This window comes from Anser brachyrhynchus (assembly GCF_964034855.1).
Source record: "Anser brachyrhynchus genome assembly, chromosome: 24".
Taxonomy (NCBI): Eukaryota; Metazoa; Chordata; class Aves; order Anseriformes; family Anatidae; genus Anser; species Anser brachyrhynchus.
Genome location: NC_137717.1, coordinates 4,292,349 through 4,309,602, shown reverse-complemented (window position 1 = coordinate 4,309,602; position 17,254 = coordinate 4,292,349). Strand labels below are relative to the sequence as shown.

Below are 17,254 nucleotides of genomic sequence, written 5' to 3'. Positions count from 1 at the left end.
GGGTCAAGGGGGTGCTGAGCTGTTGGGGTGGGGGGGCACGGGGCGCCCGGGCCCTTCTCACCCCCCCGCCCCGCTGTTGTGTTTCTCTTGCAGAGGTAATTTAGCCAGCACTTTTTTTCTGGAACACTTTTCAAGTTCTGTATTTAACTGGGATTGGAACCGTTTGTTTGTTTTCTAAAAAAAAAAAAGAAAAAAAGAAAAAAAAAAGAAAAGAAAAAAAAGGGAAAAAAGAAAAAAAATGGAAAAAAAAAGTTAAAAAATAAGTGAAATGAAAGAGAAAAAAAAATAACGGAAGAAGAGAAAAGGAAGAGAGAGAAAACCCCCCGTTTTTTTTCCCCCCTTCATACTAAAACCCGCTCCGTCTGAGAATGACCCGGCTCTGCTTTCCGGACTGCCGCCCCCCCCTCCCGCCCCGCAGCAGGACAATCGGACGGACGGACGGACGGACGGACGGACAGCACCGGCCCCCGCCGAGCCCAGGGCAGAGCCGGCGGGCAGGGCGGGCGGGCAGGGCTGGGCAGGAGGCGGCCACGGGACGTGGGGGTCAGCGGCCCCGAGCCCCCTCCCCGGTGCCGCGGGGACCCTCGGCCGCCCTCGGAGGGTCCGGTTTGTTTGTTGTTTTTTTTTTTTTGTTTTGTTTTTTTTTTGTTTTTCTGTTTTCCTCCCCGTTTGCTCGCTTGCTGGGGGTGTTTTTCTCGCCGGATGACGCCGATGGGTGTTTCGGAGAGCTGGCCGCACGGAGACTTTGGCAGCTTCGCCGTGGGTCTCGGAGACGCAGCCGGTGCCCAGTAAGTGCCACGTGCGCCCCGCTGGTGCTTGTCCCCCGACGGCCGCAGCACCGTTCGGGCTGCCAGCACCCATGGGTGCTGCCGGTGGTGTCCCGTGGCCGAGCACCAACCCAGAGGCCTCGGCTGCCCCAGGGTCTGTGGGTGGCTGGAGCACGGGGTGCTCAGTGCTGGTCCCCAGGGTGCAGGGTGCTGGAGGACAGGGTGGATGGGTGCTGGAGACGGGGGGGGGACAGGTGGGTGCTGGACCCGGTGAGCAGGACCCCAGACCCCTGGGTACGTGGGTGCTGGGTGAGCGGGACCCCAGACCCTTGGGTACATGGGTGGCAAATGGGGGTGAGCAGGACCCCAGATCCTTGGTATGTGGGTGCTGGATGGGGGATTTGTGGGACCCCAGACCCGTGGGCAGGTGGGTGCCAGACCCCTTGGCATGGGGGTGCTCGATGGGGGCTGGTTTGCAGGACCCTAAACCCATGGGCATGTGGGCGGCAAATGGGGGGTGTGGAGGACCCCAAGCCTCTGGGTATGTGGGTGCCAGATGGGGGATTTGTGGGACCCCAGACTCCTGGGTATGTGGGTGCCAAACAGGGGCAGGTGGGACCCCAAACGGCTGGGCATGTGGGTGTCAGATTTGGAGTGTGCAGGACCTCAGGCCCCTGGGCAGCTGGGTGCCAGGTGGAGGGGGGAGGGGGTTACAGGACCCCAGACCCCTGGGCAGGTGGGTGCCAGATTTGGGGTGTGGGAGACCCCTGGCCCCTGGGCGTGTGGATGCCAGATTTGGGGCATGCAGGACCCCAAACCCCTTGGCATGGGGGTGCTGGATATGGGTTTGTGGGACCCCAGACCCCTGGGAATGTGGGTGCCAGATTTGGGGCATGGAGGACCCCAAACCCCTTGGCATGGGGGTGCTGGATATGGGTTTGTGGGACCCCAGACCCCTGGGAATGTGGATGCCAGATTTGGGGCATGCAGGACCCCAAACCCCTTGGCATGGGGGTGCTGGATATGGGTTTGTGGGACCCCAGACCCCTGGGAATGTGGGTGCCAGATTTGGGGCATGCAGGACCCCAAACCCCTTGGCATGGGGGTGCTGGATATGGGCATGTGGGTGCCAGATTCGGGCTGTGGGAGACCCCAGACTCCTGGGCATGTGGGTGCCAGATTTGGGGCGTGCAGGACCCCAGACCCCCTGGGCAGGCGGGTGCCGGACTCCTTGGCGTGGGGGTGCCGGACGAGGGGGGTTGCAGGACCCCAGACCCCTGGGCATGGGGGTGCCAGATTTGGGATGTACAGGACCCCAGACCCCCGGGCCACACGGGCACCACCCATTCGGGCACGGATCCATCCCTCCTGCGGGAAGCCAGGCAGTGGGGGGGCCGGGGGGGCGGCCGGACGCTCACCCCTGTCCCCTCTCCCCGCAGCCAGCCCAGCCAGCGGAGCCCCCGCGCCCTCGGCCCCCCGCGCCCACCCGACGGCCCCGGCCACCGGAGCAGAGAGGAGAGGAGGAGAGGAGAGGAGGGGGCCGCCGCCGGTGCCCCCCGGCCCTGCCGCCCCGCTTCGCCCCCCCCCGGCCCCCGCCCCGGCCGTGGCGCCGGCGCCGCGCTCTCCTCCCGCCAGAAGCAGAGGGACTCTTTGGATTTTTATTTTTTATTTTATTAAGTTTCGTTTTTCTGCACAAAAACCAGCAATTGTAAATACTTTTGAAGAAAAGGAGAAAAAAAAAAAATGTTTAAGGAAAAAAAAAAATTTAAAAAAGACGAAAATTCACAAAAAAAATAAATAAATAAATAAAGGAGAGCCACACACCTGAGAGAGAATCAAAAAGCGACAGAGAATAAAAAAAAACTAAAGCGAAAGAGAGGCGAATATGCAGGAGAGAAGAGCAAAAACCCACCAGTATGCACTGAGAAAATTTATTTACAGATCGATCGACAAAAAAAAAAAAAAAAAGTAACAATAACCTATTTATTGTATATAATGTTTTATTATAAATCGTGTCTTGTATATTGCATTCTGTACATCTGCTGTGGTTTTGTGGTGTGCAACTTCCGCATGGGTTCCTTGGGTTTCCGTTGCCTTTTTTTTAATGACGATGATTTGAGTTTTATTTTTATTATTATTAATAAGGACGACGCGTTTTTTGGTTTTTTTTTTTTTTGGCAGTACACACCCAAAGATCCAAATTTGTATAAAAAAAAAAAAAACAAAACAAAAAAAAGGAGTTTAAAAAAAAAAAAAAGGAGTTTAAAAAAAAAAGGAGTTAAAAAAAAAAGATTTAAAAAAAAGAAAAGAAATCAATAACACACCCTCTTTGTGGGGAGGGGGAGCCGGGGGGGGGGGCACGGGGGGGCCGCTCTCCTTCCCGCGGTGACGAGCTCAGGGTGTGCGTGTGTGCGTGGGTGCCGGGGGGGTTCGGAGCCTCTTTTTCTCCCCAACCTTTTCCCTCTGTCCCCCCCCCCCTTCATTTTGCTCCCCCCAACCCTTCATTTTGCTCCCCCCCCTCTTCATTTTGCCCCCCCCCCCTCGTTTTGCTCCCCCCCCCCCCCAGCCCAGGGTTTGGCAACTCCTGTACGGCTTCGTGGATTGTGCAAAGAAAAAAAAAAACCATACAAAAAATTGACCTCCCCCCCCCCAAAAAGGAAAGACGGCGCAAAAGAAAAGGGCGAAATGCCCCCCCAAAAAAAAGAAAAAGGGGGGGATATAAAAAAAAAAAAAAGGTCAAAACAGCAGCCCCCCCTCCCTCCTCGTGTCGCCCCCCCCCAAGCTGACCCACGCAGTGCTTGTGGCCGTGGCCCCCCCCCCCCGGAGAGCCCCCAAGCCCCCGCGCCCGGCCCCGCCGGCCCCCGCTCTTGCCCTCAGCTGGTCTTTTTGTGTATTTAGGAAGGAATTTTTCATAGGCACTTTTTTTATATTAAAAGAAACCTATATATTGAGCGGTGCCGCTGCTGTCTTGCTTCTCGCGGGGGGGGGGCATCACCATCAGCACCCATGGGTGCCACCCCCGGTGGGTGACGGAGGAGGCAGCGGCATGGGGCTGCGGGCAGGTTAAGGGCTGGGCGAAGCGCCGAAAGGGATTAAAAAAAAAAAAAAAAAGATTAAAAATTAAAAAAATGATAATAATAATAAATTCAATTAAAAAAAAAAAAAACACAACTTCCAGGAATGGGCAGCTCAGCCCTGCAGCATCCTTTGGGGGGGGGGGATTTGGGGGGGGGGGCAGCAGCTACCTGTGGGTGGGAGAGGTTAGCAATCCCGGCGGGGTCACGGCTGCTGCAGCGAGGTGCTCGTGCAGCGCTGGGGGGGGGGGGGGACCGAGGGGGGGGGGGAAGAAAGAGGTTGCTATGGAGAGCAACACACGGTGCATACTGATGGCCGGGGGTGCGGGGGGAGCGAGGCTGCCAGCGCCACGCCGCCGGGCTCCGAGGGTGGCTCTGGGGGGGCTAAAGGTGGGGGGCAATATGTTTTGGGGAGCCGTGACCCCCACCCCCCCCGCCTTGCCACGCTGGGGGCTCGGCATCCATGTCCCCCCCCCCACCTCCCCGGGTGGCACCTAGTGAGCGTGGTGCCATGCAGGGCCCCCCCCCAAAAAAAAAAAATAGGATAAAGCTGTTATGGGGTTGGGGGGATGCCCCACAGGGTGCAGCTGGGTCCCCGCATCCCGTTATAGGGCCGGGGTGCTGGGAGGGGGGGGTGGCTCCCCCCCAGGTGCGGTTTGGGGTTTGGAGGAGGCTGTATTTCCACGGGGCAGGGGCCAAAATGGGGGGGGACACGGCTCCCCTGCGGTCCCCTCCAGCACCCTGCGTGCCCCCCCCCCAGGGTCCTTGGGGTAAAGCGGGGGGGAGAGGTGAGGGTGGAGGGGAGGGGGCTGGGGGGGGGCTTTGCTGACGCCTGCGATGCTGCAGCAACCCCATCCCCGGGGACCCGCCACGCTCACTGCCTGCACCCCAGCGCTGGGTGCACCCCTGATGTCCCCCCCCCCCGGCATCACCCGGCACCAGGAGGGCGATCAGGGTCCCCCCCACCCTCCCCAGAGGCCGCATGCCCTTGGGGATGTCGGTGGGGGGCACCCACCCTTGGCAATCCCCCCGCCCCCCAGCACCGGGAGGCTGGAGCCCCCCCGACCCACAGCCCTTGCACACGCAGCACCCATGGGAGAGGGACAACCCCCCCCGCCCAGGACACCCCAAAACTGTGCTCACCCCCCCCCCAAATCTCCCTGCCTGCAATGGGGCTCAATGGGGAAACTGAGGCAGGCGAGGGGGGGGGGTGTGCCATGGGTGCCCTGCATCGACCCCAGGCCAACACCTTGCCCTCCCCGTGAGCCGTTTCCCCACCATTTTGCCTCTTTTTGGTTAGCGGAAAGCAGTGGCGAGGGAAGGGGCTGGGGGGGTGGTGAGTTATTTTATAACGTTTTACATTTTATTTTTAAAAATAAATGAAATGAAATCCATCGAGCGGGCTCTGCGGCGGAGGGGCCCGGCGGTCGGGCTGATCGCCGGGGGTTTATCGGCACGGCCCAGCGGCTCTGCCGCCGTGCCAGGCTCTCGGCTGGGTCTTGCCAGCAGAGGCTGCTTGGGGGGGGGGGGAAAAAAAAAGGACAAAACGCCTTCGAAATTTGGATGGGAAACGCTCGCTTTGCCCTTTCTTTATTTGCGCAGCGCGTCCTTGTTGAAGTTTGGGGGGGGACCGCTTGCAGGGGGGGGCGCAGCGCCAGGATTTAGGAGCTTTTCCCCCAAAATTGGCAGCCTTGGGTGCTGCGCGCGGTGCTGTGCGCTGCACCGAGCCTGCGGGAGGAGCAGGCGGAGGAGAGCCCCGGCTGTGCCTGGTCGGGGCCAACAGGGCCATTTTTTAATTAAGCAGCCCAAACGTCGCAGCTCTGCTCGGAGGCGGCTCGCTGCCATTTCGGCTTCTCCCATTCCCTCGGAAACAAAGCAGGAATTTGCCTCCCCTCCCTGCCCTCCCCTCCCACCTCCCAGCGTGGGGACGGAGCCGGGGGGAGGGACACACACACGACAAGGCCGTGGAAATGCCCCTTTTCCAAGGGGATCGAGGAGTGGGGCCGAGGCCGGGGCGCGCGGCTGCGCACCTGGCACGGGGCGGCACGCGGGACCCCCGTACCCACAGTGTCTGGGGGGGGGGACCCTCCATGCGCCCCCCCCGGTGCCAGCTGAAGCCCATCACCGGGCTTTCCATCGCCACGGGGGCACCAGCCCCGGTGCCAGGCGTGCCGCCGCAGGTCGCCCTCGCTCTGCTTCGCCCCACGAGCGATTTCGGGGCCGCGGCAGGGCCCAGCCTTGGCACCGCGCGGGCCGGGGGCCGGCGGCGCTGTCTGGAGCTGCCCAGGAGATTTGGACACCCCCCCCCCCCCAACCACCACCACCACCACCACCCTTCTCCTTCAAATTAATGGCTGTGCCGCGAAGAAAATTGAAGCCATTATTCTTAGCTCGCATCCTTTATACCCACGAACTTCAACCACTTGACATGCTAATCACAAGCTAACGAGGAAGGGAGGCGATTTCCCACGTCAGACCTGCAATCCAGTGCATCTGGCAGCCCCTGCCCGCCGCCAGCGCCCCTCCGAAGCCCCCCCAGCCCGGCTGCTGGCAGCCCCGCTGGCCGAGCTGTCCCCGTCCCCTGCTCCGGGACAGCTCTGGGAAGGGGGCTGCGGGCAGGGGACGGTGGCGGTGGCGGTGTCCCCGGGACGTTCCCAGCGCGGGGAGGGCCCCCTGCGCAGCGGCGGGGGCGGCGCAGAGCCCAGCTGCAGCACCAGACCACCCCTGCTTTTCCCAGAGGAAGGGCCAGGCCCTTGGAAGCTATTTCCACCACCCCCCCGCCGGGTCCCCCCCCCCCCACCCTCCTTCTCCTTCCGCTCCTCCGGCAGCGGCTCGGGCCCCCCCAGCACCCAGCGGGATGGCGAACCCGCTTCTGCCCGAGCCCAGCGCCCGCAGCCCCGTTTCGGGGTCCCGCTGAACCCCAACACGCTCGCTGCGCCCACCCAGCCCAAGCCCTGCCCGTCCCCAGCCACCCCGGCTGGATTCGGCCCAGCCGCCGGCCGGGCAGAAAGCTCTGGAGTCCATTAACATTCCCCCGAGCCATCTAATCCCCTCTCTGCCCTGGCTCTGGCTTTTACTTTGTTTTAATCAAGCCCAGCCTGGCGCCTTTTAAATAACCGGGGCGGACGGCACCCTGCTCTGCGCCAACCCACGGGTGCTGCTGGCTGCGGGGCCACCTCTGCCACAGGTCCCAGTGCGTGCTCGTGTCCCCTGGTGCATGCTCGTGTCCCCCAGTGTCTCCCAGTGTCCCCCAGTGCGTGCCCATTTACCCCGGTGCATGCCCATGTAGCCCAGTGCGTGCCCATGTCCCCAGCGTGTGCCAGTGTCCCCAGCGTGTGCCAGTGTCCCCAGCGTGTGCCAGTGTCCCCAGCGTGTGCCAGTGTCCCCAGTATGTGCCCATGTCCCCCAGTGCATGCCTGTGTCCCCCAGCATGCGCCCTTGTGCCAGTGTCCCCAGTATGTGCCCATGTCCCCCAGTACATGCCCATGTCCCCCAGTGTGTGCCCATGTCCCCAGTGCACTCCCATGGTTCCCATGTGTGCCAACGTCCCTCAGCATGTGCCAGTGTCCCCCAGCGTGTGCCCGTGTCCCCGGTACCTGCATGAGTCCCCTGGTGCATGCTTTCATCCCCCAGTGTGTGCCAGTGTCCCCAGTGCGTGCCCATGTCCCCCAGTGCGTGCCCATGTCCCCCCATGTGTGCCCATGGCTCCAGGGCAATGCCGATGGCCCCCAGTGTGTGCCAGTGTCCCCAGTATACCCATGTCCCCCAGTGTGTGCCAGTGCCCCCCAGTGCGTGCCCATGTCCCTGGCGTGTGCCCGTGTCCCCCATGTATACCCATGTCCCCCAGTGTGTGTCAGTGTCCCCATTGTGCCCCCGTGGCCCTCGTTTGTGCCCACAGCCCCCAGCGTGTGCTCGTAGCCCCCACCCAGTGCATGCTCGTGTCCCCAGCATGGGCCCGTAGCCCCCAGCGTGTGTCCAGAGCCCCCACTCAGCGTGTGCCCACGTCCCCTAGTGCACGCCCATGTCCCCCATGCGTGCCCATAACCCACGTGTACCCATAGCCCCCACCCCGCGTGTGCCCGTAGCCCCCAGCGTGTGCCCAAAGCCCCCAGCATGTGCCCATGTCCCCAGTGTGTGCCGGTAACCCCCCCCCCAGTGTGTGCCCGTGCCCCCAGCGTGTGCTGGCGCTGGAGCTGCCCCCAGCCCGGGGTGGGGGGGCCGCGGGTGGCCGCGGCAGCCGGGGGCAGAGCGCTCGCAGAGGTCTCCACTCTCCGGTAATTTTAAAAGCCGTTTTGGAGCCGGAGGAGCTGAGATCAGCAGAGCAGGGGCCAGGAAAGTGAGGGAATAAAAGCGAGGGCTGCTGCGGGCTGTTAGCAATATCTGCTGGCTGGCGGGGCTGGCGGAGCTGGGGGGGGGGCTGGCACAGGGTGGGGGGCTGCGCGCCCACCCCAGGGGGAGGCTCCCCGTTACAGGGACGGGGTTTGGCAGCCGGGGTTCTTCCCTGGCACCCAGTGACCGGGGGGGATAAAAAGGGGGGGCTCCACGCCAAGGATCCCACATCTTGCACAGAGGGGCCCCGGTGAGGGGGAGAGGGGAATCGCCCAGTGCCAGAGCTCCACTGGGGCACGGCTGGGGGGGCCTCATGGGGTGGGGGCACTCAGGGCATGTCCCTGACCCCCGAGGAACAGGGGGGTGCAAGGGGACGGCACCCCAAAAGTGCTCAGGCTCCAGGGGGGGGTTCTGCAAGGGACACAGGAGGCCGCCAGGAGGCCTTTTAGGCTCAGTGGGGCTATGGGGTGGGGAGGGGGCAGCTGCGCCCTATAAAGGCTGAGCGAGCTCCACTGGGGGCTGGAGCTGCTTGGTTGTGGTGGGGGCCTTGGCTGTGCCCTGCAGGAGGAATGAGGTCAGGATCGTGTCCCTTGGGGCTGGCAATGGGTCAGGGTCTGGTTTGGGGGTGCTGGGGTGGGAGCCCGGGGGCACCGTGCGGGTTTTTTGGGGGGGTACGGCGCCAGCCCCGGTGTTTGTTTTTCCGAGGGCCCAAATTGTGCGAGTTATCAGCGGTGGCAGAAGCGCCGCGCTTCCTGTCTCGGTGTGCACGCCGGCTCCTCGGGGAGGGATTAAGGGGATTATATTATTATTTGTTATCACTGAGGGGGCAGAAAAAAAAAGAAGAAACCTCCATTGCTGGGAACTCTGCCTAATCGGGGCAGAGATTAGCTCCCTCCCTGGGCCTCCGCCCGGCCGGGCTGCGGCCACAGACAGCGCCCGCGGGCACCGGGACCACGGTGACCCTGTGCAGGATGGGGGTCTGGGGGGGACACCACCCTGCACCAGCCCTGCGGCTCTGTCATCCCTCCTGGCAGGGTGACACGGGGCCACCGGGGTCCCTGGGGAGCTGCTTTGCCTGCAGCCACGCGTGGGAGAGGATTTGGGAGGCAGCGGTCACCGCGCGGATCTTCCAGCCCCGGTGGGGAGCAGCGCCTTGTCCCTGCGCGTGGTGGTACCTTGTCCCTGGGCACCATCGGCGTAAGGTGAGGCCGGGAGAAACGTTCCCAACTCGGCAGCATGGGCAGGGGGTTTCTGCCTTCCCAAATGCTGAACCCACGGAAACCGGCCAGCTTGGGGTGCCCGGCCTCCCCGCAGGATGCGTGCCCGACACCGGTCCCCTTCATCTCACAGAGGGCGCAGGGTGAGGAACGCAGCCCCAGGGGGAGGCGAGGCCGGCAGGCGGGTGAACGGCTGGGTGCCGCAGGCTGGGAGGTGCCGCCCGCCCTTCCTCGCCCCGTGTTGGCCGCCCTCTTCCTCGCCCCGGAGCCCCGCGGTGAGCGGTGCCCCGCTGCCAGCTCAGCCCTGCCTGCCTCTGACTCACAGGGAGCCGCCCCGACGGGGCTGCAGGGCGGGCAGGGTGCCGCCGTGTGCCATGGGTGTCCCCATCTCAAGGTCCCCTTGATGTGTCCCGGCCCATCCTCATCCTCCTGGGGATGAAGGCTGGGCTGTACCACGGTGTTCTGGGGACACGAGGGAGCCTGCAGGGCAGCAAGGGCTCTGGATGGGGACCAGGAGGGTGGCAGTGCTCCAGCCGAGCTGCGCACCCAGCTTTGTGTGGGTGGCGTGCCCCATCCCATCTTCCCCTCCGTGCGCTGCCCCCTGCCCATCCCCATCCCCGTAGGGCCGCAGGCATCCTTTTGGGGAGGCAAAAACCCCACCAGCCCTCGGGGCACGGGGCACCCCTGGGCAGCACCGCGGCCAGGAGCGCTCTGTGCGCTGGCGCAGAGGTCTCGGGAGATGGGGCTGGCTTTTCCTTCCTCTCCACGGCTCTTTCTGCAGGGCCGGGAGTCCCCCAAGGCCAGCCTTGCTCATTATATTGCAGCTCACCTATTCCTGCCCAGCACAAACAAGCGCACATCTCTATTTATTTATTTATTTCCCTCTTTCCAAACCCCCCGGTTTTGAGCGACCGCAGGCTGATCCAGGCTCAAACGTGGGGTGCAGGCGTGGGGCAGCCCCTCACCAATTTCACCTTGTCTGTAGCGGGGCTGAAACCATCGACACCGCCGCAGAAAGGCTGTCATTAGAGCTGCCTCCTCGCACCCTTCCGCTGATGGACCACGCTATTTTCTTTAGTCTTTTATTTACACTTTATTGCTCTTGTTTTTGCACCGGCAAGCGCTGCTGGAGTGCACAGAAATCCTTCAGATCTCGGCTGGCAGCAGAGCTCTGCCTAATCATAGTCATTATCTGGAAGCAGGTAATGGGCATCTTTCCCATGTTAATTTGAAAACAGAACTGGCGAGAGCAGGACGCCGGGGACGGAGCAGGCTCCCAGGGGGTGCGCGGCCACCCTGCTCACCCCGGGGTTTGGGGTGGGGGCGTGGGGGGCACAAACGCGCCGGGCACGGCCACCGCCCTGGGCTTTGCGCAAAATAAATCCTCCTTAGGAAGAGCTGCGGGCACCGCAGCCGGTTCCTGGCCGGCATCCCGCAGCCGGAGCCCATCGGTGCTGCCGCAGCAATAAAATCGCCAGGTCTTGTTTTCGCGGCGAGGAGGATGCTGGCTCGCCCTCCTCCCGCGCCGCCTTCAGAACTTGCCCCCGGATCGGCCCAGCCTGGCTCGGTCCTTCGTTAACAAGGACTCGTCCCTTTTATCCCCGGCTGCGGGAGGGGACGGGGATGGAGGGGAGCGGGGAGGATGTCTCCCGTGGGCGAGCCTCCCCCTCGCCGGGGCCGGGAGGGGAAGGCTGGGTGGCGTTGGAGTTTCGTTTGCTGAGATACCATTAACGAGTGAGCAAAGGTTGCGGAGTCTCCATGGAGACAAGACAGCAAGCGAGACGAGCGGGTGTGCAGCCGAGGTTAGAGCTGATTAGTAAATGTCAGCGGCGCGGCAACTGCCCGCCGCCGAGCTGGCCCGGGGCCCCGGTGGGCAGCGGGCACCCCGTGTGTCCTGGGCACCGTGGGCACCCCGTGTGTCCGGTGTGTCCTGCACACCCAGGGCGTCCCATGTGTCCTCGGCACCAGGGGCACCCCAAGTGTCCTGCGTGTCCTGGGCACCATGGGCATCCTAATGTGCCTTGCGTGTCCTGGGCACCAGGGGCACCCCGTGTGTCTTGCGTACCATGGGCACCCCATGTGTCCCAAGTGTCCTGCACACCATGGGCACCCCAAGTGTCCTGGGCACCAGGGGCACACCATGCATCCCACATGTCCTGGGCACCAGGGGTGTCCTTTGTGTCCTGGGCACCATGGGCACCCTGTGTGTCCTGGACTCTAGGGGCACCCCATGTGTCCTGAGCACCCCATGTGTCCTGGGGACCAGGGGCACCCCACATGTCCTGGGCACCATGGGCACCCTGTGCATCTCACATGTCCTGCACACCAGGGGCACCCCATATACCCCATGTATCCTGCGCACTACAGGCACTTGCTGCATCCTGCGTGCTCCATGCACCCTGTGCCCCCTGGGCACTTCATGCCCCCTCCATGCCGAGTGCACCCTGTGCATCCCGTGCCCCCTGTGCGTCCCCCAGACGCCCCCCACACCCTGTGCCCCCCTGGCATCCCCCAGGCCCTAGGAACCCTGCGCACTTCACGCACCTCGTGTGCCCCGTGCACCCTGTGCATCCCACCAGCCCCGGGCACCCCGTGCACCCCGCGTGCCCCACGCACCCCGGCTTGCCACCGCAGCCCAGATTGATGCCGACTCATGGGAACCAGGGCTTCGGGACCAGCCCCCAGCACGCAGCTGGGTGCCCGTTTCCGGAGCATCCTCGCAGCTCTGGTGCTGACAGCCCTGGCTGCCTTCCCACGGGGAGCGGGGCTGCAGCTGGAGCCATTCTGCCTGCGCGCCAGCCGCCGTGCCGCGCTCCTCGGCCATTTTGTGAGGCACGGGGGCAGCGGGGAGGCAGAGCTGCCGGAGGCAAGGACAGCGCCGGGGGCAGCTGGCCAGGGACAGGCACCCGAGGCTCCCTGGCAGAGCCCGGGGGGGACTCGAGAGCCACTTGGCCACCATCCCCCAGCACCTCCTGGCAAGGACACGGTCACGGCCTCGTGCGAGGCTGGGGCAGCACGGAGCGCGAGATAAGCTGTGATTTTGTCCCTCCCGTTGAGGATTTCTGCTCATCCCCGTCCTTGGGGTGTGGCGAGGAGGGGTGAGGCTGGACCTGCTGGATTTTAGCTGGGAGCAGAGCCCAGGCTGAGCGGCGGGAGGGAGCTGGAGGGGGCAGCAGCGCGGGGCAGGGCCCTGCTAGGGTTAGGGGGGGCTTGGATGCAGCCGGAGCCCACCCAGGAGAGAGGCAGGAGCAGCCCAGCTGTCTGTCCCCCAGCAAAGCATTTCCCTCCAGAAAAAGGCACCTGGCAGGCGAGAGCATCCCTCTCGCAGAGAAACAAGTGTCAGGGGGTGCCGCGGGGGGGCTGGATCCCGCAATTTAGCAGGTATTATTCGGCAGCTATAAACAGAGCCTCTCACACAGGCGGGGAGAGATAAAGGTTGCAGCGCAGCTACAGATTAGGTGGTTCCCTTGAGGCTGTGACACCTTGAGATAGAAGCAGATCTTCTTCAAGGTGACGGCTCGCTGGCAGCCTGGAAAACCTGGAGCCCGCGGCCTCCCGCAGCGCCTCGCCCCGCGGCCCCCGCCTCGCACCCACGGGTGGGGGGGCACGGCCGAGCACCGCTGCTTGGGACGCTGCGCGTGGAGGGGCGGCGCAAAACGGGCGAGAAAAAGCCATTTCCACCACGATCACGCGCCCGTCTCGGCCAGGACGTGCCGAGGGGTGGTGGTGACAAGGCCCCCAGCACCGCGGGTACCCGGGGGTCTGGGTGCTCCCAGCGGGGGAGCCCCAGGACTGCCGGGGTTTTACTCGCTGCGGCTTGCTCCAAAGCACCCAACAGATGCCTCCAGCCTCTTTCGGCCGAAACGAGCCCGGCGCTGGTGGCGGTGATCCAGCAGGGGAGGGAAGATTTAATGCCCCAGGTGCGCAGGCAGAAGCGCTGCGGCAGCAGCACGGCAGCAGCACGCTGCTCGTTTCCTATCAGGTGTTTGCTCCCGCGGTTTGGGACAATGGGAATCTTTGTTCTCCCTCCTCCTGTCCCCCCCCCCCGAGGGTGTCTCCTCCAGGCAGAGGAGGATTACGGCTCTACGGCAACCTGCCCTGCCTCACAGCCCCACGCCGGGCCGTCCCTGCACAGCCCTGGGGGGGGACTGGGGAGGACGCACCGAGGGCGCTCAAGCTGGAGGCTGGAGGCAGCTTTTTGGAGCCTCAGCCGGAGCCATGTATGGAAAATCCGAGCACAAACCTGCCTTTTGTGGGGCTGGTGCCTGCTGGAGGCTGCCCAGTTCCCCACAGGCACACGCGGTGCCAGCCCCGTGGCTACCAGCGGGCTACCACCAGCCGCCTGCCGTGGAAGGGCCAGGCCTGGAGGGAGACCTGCGGGGAGGCCGAGCCCCCTGCGGCCCAGCTGGGTGCCCTGTCCCCGTGTCCCGCCCCACGACGTGTCCCTGTCCCCTCCCTGTGTCCCGTGTCCCCCCTCACGCCCTGTGTCCCCCCCTAGGTGTCAGGGGGCTGCAGGGTGTCCTTCTGGGCTTACACCAGCGGCCCAGCTGGGTGCCCTGCTGCTGGGCACCCCCTGTGTCCTGTCCCTGTGTCCCCCATGCCTTGTCCCTGTCCCCTTCCATGCCATGTGTCCCCCCCCGTGCCCTGTCCCTACCCATGCCGTGTCCCCCCCGTGCCCTGTGTGTCCCCCCTGTGCCCTGTGTCCCCCCTTGCCACGTTCCCCTCCATGCCATGTCCCCCCGTGCCCTGTGTCTCCCCCACGCCTTGTCCCTGTCCCCCCGTGCCATGTCCCCCCTATGCCCTGTGACCACCCCCGTGCCCTGTCCCCCCCCATGCCCTGTCCCTGTCCTCCTCCATGCCCTGTGTCCCCCTCCCCATGCCTTGTGTCCCCCCCATGCCCCGTGTCCATCCCTATCCTGTGCCCACCCCATGCCATGTCCCCCCCGTGCCCCATGTCCCCCCCATGCCCCGTGTCCCCCCCATGCCTTGTGTCCCCCTCCATGCCCTGTGATGCCCCCCATACCTTATCCCTGTCCCCTCCCCACACCCCGTGCCCCCTCCACACCCCGTGTCCCCATCCATGCTCTGTCCCTGTCCCCCCAATGCCCCAAGTCCCCCCCCCCCAAGCCCTGTCCCCCCCCAGCTGTCAGGGGCTGCATGTCCCCCCCCCCCCCCCCTCCGTGCCCGCAGCAGCAGCAGGGGCCTACACGCCCTGCCCGCCCAGCCCAGCCCTGTCCCTGTCCCCCCCCCGCTCCCCCTTGGTCCCGTCCCGCACCCCCCCCCCCCCCGCTCCCCCAGGTGGAACGTTCCTCCCAGGGCCTGAGAGCGTAGAGGCGGAGGGCGACACCAAAGGGAGGTTCTTGGAGAGGGGGGAGGGAAGGACGTCCCCCTTTCCTCTAAAGTCGCGGGTAATATTGTCGCGTTTTGTCCCTCGCAGACCCACAGAGAGGTTTTAGAAATGTCGTGACTAGGCGCGATGTCGCGATTCTCCCCTCCGCCCCGGGGATGCGTCCCAAAGCCTCCCCGAGGCTCCCCCCGCCCCGTCCCCCTGGTGGTACTTTCCTCCCTGTTTACTCTCTTTGCGCGGCCGCCTTGGGTGGGGTTCTTCGGCTGCTCCGGTTTCGTACGCAAGTGGCGTAGGGCGGCTTTGATAGACAGCCGCTCTTAGCCAATGGCGTGGCGGCATTGCTAGCCGGCGAGCCAATGGCGCGGCGGACCGGCGAGCGGGAGGAGGCGGGGCGAGGCTCAGTCAGGACAGGGAGGGGGAGCCGTGGAATGGCGGACGGCCGGGCTGGCCCGCCCTGGTGGTAGCGAGCCCAGGGGCCCGGAGAGGACAGCACCGGAGCGAGGTGAGTGCTGAGAGGAGCCGGCGGCGGCCCCCCGGCCCTTCCCGGCCGCTTCTTGCCTCGGGAGAGCGGCGGAGGGGTTGGGGTGGGCTGCTAGGCCCTTGCCAAATAGTGAGCCACGGGGCTGAGGCGGGCGGTGGTTCCTGCCACAAAGTGAGCTGAAGGGCCTGTGGGGGGGCTCCGGTGCCCCTGGGCCGGGGGAGAGGCGGGGGGGGGCCGTGGCTCTGTCCCGGGCTAACACTCGCCCGGCCCCTCCCAGGAGCCAGGGCTCGGGGCAGGGCGTGGGCCCTGGGCTGGCCTGAGGGGCCGGGGTGAGCTGGTGTCCCCGTGCTGGGGGGGTTGGGGGATCAGGGGGTGGGTAGGGGGGAGAGGGGGGTCTGGGGGTGGTTAGGGGGAGAAGGGGGTCTGGAGGGGGCGTTAGTGGGGCTTGGGGTGTTAGGGGGCCTGGAAGTGGGTTAGAGGGGCTGGGGAAGGGGGTTAGGGGGTGTGGGAAGGGGGTATAGTGGGGCTGGGGGTGTTAGGGGGTCCGGAAAGTGGGGTAGAGGGGCTGGGGGGGGTTACGGGGTCTGGAGGGGGGATTAGTGGGGCTGGGGGTGTTAGGGGGGCTGGAGAGGGGGGTTAGAGGGGCTGGGGGGGTTAGGGGGTGTGGGAAGGAGATTAGGGAGTCAGGAGAGGGGGGTTAGGAGGACGGGGGGTAGTTAGGGGGTCTGGAGAGGAGATTAGTGGGGCTGGGGGTGTTAGGGGGTCTGAAGAAGGGGGTTAGAGGGGCTGGGAAGGGGGGGTCAGGGGGTGTGGAGGGGGTTTAGTGGGGCTGAGAGTGTTAGGGGGCCTAGAAGTGGGTTAGAGGGGCTGGGGAGGGGGTAAGGGGGTGTGGGAAGGGGGTTATGGGCTCAGGAGAGGGGGGTTGGTAGGAATGGAGGGTGTTAGGGGGTCTGGGGGAGGGGGTTGGGGGTTTAGGGGGTCTGGGGAGGGGTTAGTGGGGCTGGGGGGCTAGGGGGTCTGGGGGAGGGGGTTAGGGTTCTTGGGGGGCCTAGAGGGTTAGTGGGGCTGGGGTGTGTGGGGGTCTGGGGAGCGTCCCTCGCTTTGTGGCCTGGTGCAGGGTTTGACAGCAGCCTGCCCTAAAGGTGCTCGCGAAGAAGCGTGCTCGGCTCCTACCTACACAGCGAGCGCGCCTGGGCGCGCGGCCGGCTGCGAGCCCTGGGCAGCGGGGAGCCCTTCCTCCCTCCAGGAGGGGGACCTGCGGCCGGGTGCGTCCCTCGCCCCGCGTGGTCGCGCTGTGCGGGTGTGTGCGAGCCACGAGATGTAAAACTCCCGGGGTAAGGCAGCGCCTGTTGGGAAATGCCTTCGCCGACGTTAAATCCCTCGGCGCTCGCGGGGAAGCAACGTCGAAGGGCGTAACGGGACATGGCCGGGGAGTTCAGGCAGATGCGCCGACCTGCCCCTGACCTCAGACCTTCTCCTCCTTCCAGGGGAGAAATAAGTTGCTGGAGAATGTCCTCGGGGTTGTGCCTCGCTAGCAGTTAGGCTTGTGTTGGGGTTACTCCTTTGGGATACGAACAGCAGGTGTCCTGCGGAGGAAGGTAAGAGATGGCAGCTCCTCCCTCTCGGCTATTATTTGACCTCAAAGACCGTCCTCGGGTAGGATTTTCTTTTTTCCTCGCCAGCAGTTTCGCGTTCGGCGTTGTGTTCTGCTTTCAGCAGGAGCAGAACTGCCTGCGTTCACGCAGGTCGCAGCGCTGGTGGGACCGTACGATGGGCCGTCAGCGCCGCAAGTGGCGGCGGACACGAGACGATACCAATAACGACAAAAAACTGGCATTAAATACACCTGCTCCAGACGAGGCCCTAATTTATTAATCCTTCTGTAACCCTCGCTCTTGCGTGTCCTTCCCTAGGCCTTGTGAGGACGGGAAGGTGGGAAGCAAACGATGGGAGGCGGCGGGCGCGTGAGTTTCCCTGTGGCGGAGCTGATGCAGAGCGTTCCTTTGCGGGAAGTGCTCGGTCACATGAGGAAGGGGAAT

General features: G+C 64.4%; 2 protein-coding genes across 14 annotated transcripts in view; both read left to right on the top strand.

Moving 5' to 3' along the window:
- The window catches only part of AHDC1 (AT-hook DNA binding motif containing 1), a 53,286-nt gene extending 49,783 nt beyond the window's left edge, over window positions 1-3,503 (top strand). For 10 of the 11 annotated variants that reach the window (XM_080566601.1, XM_080566604.1, XM_080566603.1 and 7 more), the window contains 2 exons: window positions 94-788; window positions 2,207-3,503. The gene's annotated coding sequence lies outside the window, so the exon portion shown is untranslated. The remainder of the gene's footprint in view (window positions 1-93; window positions 789-2,206) is intronic. The other variant, XM_080566596.1, reaches the window with a different exon arrangement.
- Window positions 3,504-15,039: 11,536 nt separating this feature from the next.
- The window catches only part of WASF2 (WASP family member 2), a gene marked incomplete at its 3' end in the record, with an annotated part of 33,065 nt that continues 30,850 nt past the window's right edge, over window positions 15,040-17,254 (top strand). The window contains exons 1-2 of one of the 3 annotated variants that reach the window (XM_080566546.1): window positions 15,040-15,236; window positions 16,703-16,813. The remainder of the gene's footprint in view (window positions 15,237-16,702; window positions 16,814-17,254) is intronic. The other 2 variants (XM_080566545.1, XM_080566547.1) reach the window with 2 other exon arrangements.